Consider the following 6000-nt stretch of genomic DNA (forward strand, 5'->3'; position numbering starts at 1 on the left):
ACAATACAAACTCTGCAGTAAATATAATGATCACTAACCAAATGGAGACACTGCACCTTAATGAAATCCCCACTCCTGCCTTGGCTCCTGGAGGAGATAAAACAGATCTGCTCTTTTTAAATGATAAGGAGTACATTATCCCTGTATACATTACCACTCTATACTGAATAGCAGTGAATACTAAGTGTAAAATTGTAGCTTTTTGTCTGGCCTGTGTCTGCTGTGCCTTACTCAGACAGTCATCCGTGCTGTAAGATTAGGTATTTGAATGATTCTTGCCAGATGAAAAGCTGGGAGGCTGGAAAGGCAACTAAGGCATGGCCAGTGCCAATGTGTACAATGCAGGCTGAGTCACATCGTATGTGGGATACCACATCTCACCTAGGATGAGACAGCTTGGATACTTCGAAAACTGAGCCAGTCATCCTCATCTCCCTGTATGTTCAGTGGGAAGATAGCAACTTCAGGGTGCCTTTTAAACCACCTCGGGTAGGCATTATCTTCAGTGTGGAATGAACTAGGCTATGGGCTTTAATGACTAGCCTGAATAAATCTCCTTTGGCCATAGAGAAGACTCACCCATACATGGATTTCCACATAGTGAGATCCATCCAGAGCAGTCCCACAGAGCATCTGCCACTGGGAACCAGGAGGAGGCAGCTGGAAGACCAAGTTGTTGATACGCTTTGCCAGCAACATGGGCAGAATCCCTGCCTGGCAATCCTGAAGCACTGCAATACATTCTCTTCAGATGCAGCGTCTCCCACAGAGACTAATGGAGCTTGGGAATCCTCCATCAGGAGACTGTGCACTGCAACCCCACTTACAAGCAATGGCCTGCATACAGGAGGAAATACCCAGTCAAAAAAAAATCCTGCTCAAGGAAAATATACAAATGGGGTAAAAAGTTTGCTACAGCCCCCACAGTGTGAGGAGTTAAACTGGAAAGTATTTGTGGGGAAGTAGTATCTTATGCAGAAAGCTGATCTGGTTAGGATCATCAAGGCACAGAAGTCTTTCTCATCAGAGAGGGCTGGAGGAAACAGAGTGCATGAACAATGCACACCATGCAGCAGTGGGGTAAACAACAGCATGGTAAAAGGAGTCCTCCTCCTTTTATTATCTGTAGTAATAATAAGGGAGCATTTCATTCAGAACCCATGACACTAGAAGGATAAAGAGTATCCAAAAGGTACAACAGAATGGCAGTAAAGTCCTTAGTGTGATTCCTTTATTAACACTACAGGCAGAGCAAGAACTGGACATTGGGCATGCAAAAGGGCTTATAATGAAAACTGCAGCCAAGGGTTATAAAGAGGTGAGTCCAGGACACACCTGCACAGAGGGTATTGTGTCATGTCACTATGATAGATAGTGAACGAGCTCATTTTGATTTCTCTTTGTAAGAGGGAGGGGGGAAATGTAATCTTTGAAGGAGATCAATAGAGAATGCTAGAAAGGAGGATCAGGAAAAGTACTTAAAGGTTTCCTTAAGATCTGGGTTGACTTTGCATGAGGAATGTGACAGTGACATTAGATACAAATAAACTGGCTTTTTCATAACATCGATTTCTACATTGTGCCACAAATCGCCTCTCTTCTGAGCATATTCAGCTCTGTTTACAAAGTTAAGGATGCAAAGAGGAAGAGACTTTGATATTATTTCTTTGAATTTACCTGGCTCCGTGGAATTAAACAGAGATGAAGATCTGCTGAAATTAAACAGACACACAAAACTGTACCAGACGTACCAGAGACACAAATACCCAAGACCGTCCCTGTGACATTTGGATAGTATTTGGAGAAGGAAGGAGGATTTTTAATTCATTCTTCATGTGTACACAGGAATGCTGCTATGGCAGCAGCAAGCTGCAAAGGTGTGCAAGGGAAATTCTGGAGGACTCCTGATGCCAGTGATAAAAACCAGTAAGTATTCATTTCCCACGTTTGAACAGCTCAGAGACCATAAAAACTTTAATGCAGGAAAAGGTCAGGACATTTCAACTTCTGATTTGTTTAGTTTTATCTGTTCCACTAAGAACTGCAGATTATAATACAAAAGAGCCAAGAGGAAATTTCACATAGTACAAAGCAGCTTCCCTTCACCAAGTGTCCATAACTTGCAAAGTGATAATCATGTACTTTATAATCCTTTGGGAATCTGTACCCACTTGACTGCCATTAGACAATGCATAAATCCACTGTAGTATAAAAAGTGAGGAGCAGTATCATGCTTGTGTTTGCTAGTGCCAGCAACAGTATCTGAAGACCGAAAGATGTTTGGCTTTATCTTCTTTTATACCACCCTTCACAAGTAGCCATGTCAACCCCACACTGATGATGGAAAATTAGGGCACAGGGAGCAGCACCTATGCAAAAACTCCTAAGTCTACACATGAAACTTACAACTAGGCAGAAAATAAGGTGAGTTCTCTGGATTTGGGGGTGGTGGGGATGTATTTTGACAAGATGGCTCTAGTCCATAGAGTGGTATGCGATGTTAAAATAATGTAGGGTGTTTGGAGAAGTTTAGAAGAGTGCTGCTGTCAGGCCAGGGTTTCAGCTTGGGAAAGTAACCCCAGGGGATCAAAGGGAGCTGAACAGCCCAGAGAAAAATCTGGAAAGAGCTTTAGTTTGCAGCACAATGCTCTGGCCTCTAGCTGAAAAGAAAGTAAAACCAAGCATAAGCCACTGTGACATTTCTAACAAAAAGTTGAACCTTTTGTACTATCTACAGGGTGGCAAAGAGCTGAAGGCACCTGATGGGAACCCCCAAGGAAAGCAGGGATGTGAAAGAGCCAGTGGCAGCTCTTGCAGCAATGAATGTTTCTTTGTTCCCGAAGAATTTTGTATTCAGGGGATTGCTGACAGCATATTTCTGTTTTCCTGATGTGAACATGATCCAGATCCTGACTTAACACAGGCCAACTCGTTCAGTGGGTTAATTTAAATGAGTCTGTGGCCTCCCTATTCAAATCTAGGTGAAAAGATGTCTGTGTTGTCAAACATGTTACCTCACCTGTTTGGTTTTAACATCGCATTCCTGGCAGTCCTAAATGCATTAATTCTGGATATAGTTCATGTGGTCCCACATGCTGCTCAAAAAAGCTTCCCATGTCAAGGATCTACCTGACTTAGCATGGGCTGGTTTCTGCAGGGGACATGAGGGCACAGACTCTGCTGATTTTGCAGATTTGGTCTTGTTATTTGTAAAGATCTGTCACACCTTCAAACCATTAGCTTAACTCTTTGAGAGTGGAGTTTTCAGAGAAGTGCTGAATTCATAAAGGACTGGAGACCAAATTCTCTTTTTTAGTGGCTTTGAAAATCATTGATTTCAGTTCTAATCATTAACCAATTAATAGTTTGCATCTCAATCAGTGAAATAGTACCTGTTTTCCTCCAAGTCTTCTCTTGACTCTTATTAATCCATGCTAGAAAATGTATTTCCCATTAGAGGAGAAAAGAAACAAGCAGAGGAAAGTACAAAATGTGCATGAATAACCTCCAAAACTGCACTGTTTGTTTTGTTTCAGTGTATTTCCTTTTATAATCTCCTGCTTAATGCTCTAAACATGCACACACTTTTGATGAAACAATATCCAAATAATTTACTTCTATGGAAAGACAATTTACTGTGAGGTAAAAGCAGGAGCAGGTTAACAGCATAAAACTGTGCCTTAATCTAAACACAACCATAAGCAGGCTGTGGGTTCTCCATCTTCGATTGAAATCCCTCCCCCAAAGGTCAAATGCAACTATTTAATGGCATAAGTAAACTTGAGTTTGGGGCAAGAACAATTGATCAATGTTCTCAGACACATGGTCTGATTTTTGGGTGGTACTTTGGGGACCCAGGAGTTAGAATTGATGATCTGTGTGGGTCCCTTCCAACTTGGGATATTCTGATTCTAAGAACTACAAGATGTGTACTTGTTTCAGCTGGGCTAACAATTTAAATAGGCAGAATGTACAAGGCAATATTTGATCAATCAGAAATGTAGTTTTCTCTGAGCTCCTTAATACTAAAAATAATCATTTTTGATGAAAAAGTAACAACAAAATTCTCATTGCGCAGAACACCAAAGAGAGTAATAGTTTAGTTTGTGTGTAAACCTATTTCTTATTCATTGATGAGATGATAAATTAAGAAAGAAAAAAGAAAAAACAACACAATACAACAACAACAACAACAAGCCACAATCTACCTAAGAATGCTAAGAACTGTATTTTTGTTATATTGTTATTCAACTGGGAATTCCAATTGTAATGTAGACAACAAAGAATTGAATAGAAAGACCATGCTGTGCACAATGGCAATCTATAATTAATTATAAATCCTGGAAAACAAAACAAAACAAAACAAAACAAAACATACATATTGTACCACTTAGTAAGGAACATAGCATTATTCTTACTTATGGCAACAATGGTCATTCAAACAGAATATATAATTGCAGAATACATTTTTCAAAGTTGTCTTTTAAAATTTTCTACTATTATTGAATGAAAATTTCACAACCTGTGAAACTATTGCCTTCTGATTTCAACCACAAACCAACTTATGATGGTAATGCTGGTCTTGCAACTGAGCAGCTGAGATGCAAATCAAAACTTTGTAGCAAATTCCTGTAAAATAATTGAAAAAAAAATCATAGAGATAACAAAACTGCCACCAGCAAAGAGAAACTGATATATTTTTAAAATAAAAACATTGCAGCAAGTAGAAATAAAATACATTGGTTACAAAGGAGCACTAGGAATTTTTTCTAGCTTATACAAATAATGAGCAGTTGCCAAGTACCTCACAAAATGCAATGTGGGAAGAGTTGGACAGGTGTCTTCTTCAGTGCCGCTGTGATTTTCCCTTGATAAAGTCACCAAGATCATTTGGAATGTCATGGTCCTTACCACCCTGTAGCTTCAAAATTTTTTCATGCAATATAGACATCACTATACAACGCTATTTTTAACACTGAAGTGTGTTGCATCAGCCTGTTTCTCATCTGTAGCATGTAGCCAGCCTAAATTCCCTATCAAGTAGCACAGCTAATAGCATTCAACTCCAAAGAGATCCAGGTGGCCTCCAAAAGAGGGACTGCCCCACTTGTCCCCCTGCATGTCCACAGCACACAAACCCATGTCTTCTTCATGGCTCTTGTCAACCTGTGTGAAACAGCAGGGGAAAAGACATGACAGAAAGCCAACACCATTATGGGTGTTTGCCAAGAAGATTTTTAAAAATGCAGGTTTTAAAATATACTCTATGATTCCCCATCAGAAGCAGAAGCAAGTCAACAACAGGCAGGAAAGCAAGAGGATGCACATGTGGACAGGATAGCCCATGCCATGGTGAGATTGGCGAGGTGTCCAACATCTCTCCAACAGCCAAGAAGCAAACACATTATTTATCACACATTTTAAGCTGACAGATCTGAAAGACACCCAATGGGCTGAATTTCATCCCAAGACTCCCATTCACCAAGCTTAGCAATCCTTTCTTTTATTTAATTCTAAGGCCCATCTATTGGAAAATCTTTTCTTTTGCAGCTACAAAAGTGTAATGATTCTGTATATTTTTTGCCCCCATGAACAGTAAAAAAAAAAAAAAAAAGAAATAAAAATATCAGGAGAGGCCCTTTGTTCTCACTCAAATGAATGGAAAATTAAAAAAAAAAAAAAGAGAGAGAGAAAAAAAGAATGGAAAAAGGAGAGTGGCAGCCAGAAGAGGTGGTACCAGCACCCCATGCTCCCTGTTGTTTCCACAGAGATTTATAAACTGATTTGGATGTAATTTATCATATGCAAACCTTACGCTTCATTTCATTTTGCAAATAGAAATGTGTTGATTTGTTTCTAATGGAAAAGAATGAATCACACTACAGTTTTTCTGCAGTGTAAATCAACATGTAGATAAACAGGTTATTTTTGTACATTATGAATAGTCGTTGAAAGTATTTAAATGGATTGTATATTCATGTTGGCACACTTGTGTGTACA

This window comes from Anas acuta, chromosome 2 (genome assembly GCF_963932015.1).
Source record: "Anas acuta chromosome 2, bAnaAcu1.1, whole genome shotgun sequence".
Lineage (NCBI taxonomy): Eukaryota > Metazoa > Chordata > Aves > Anseriformes > Anatidae > Anas > Anas acuta.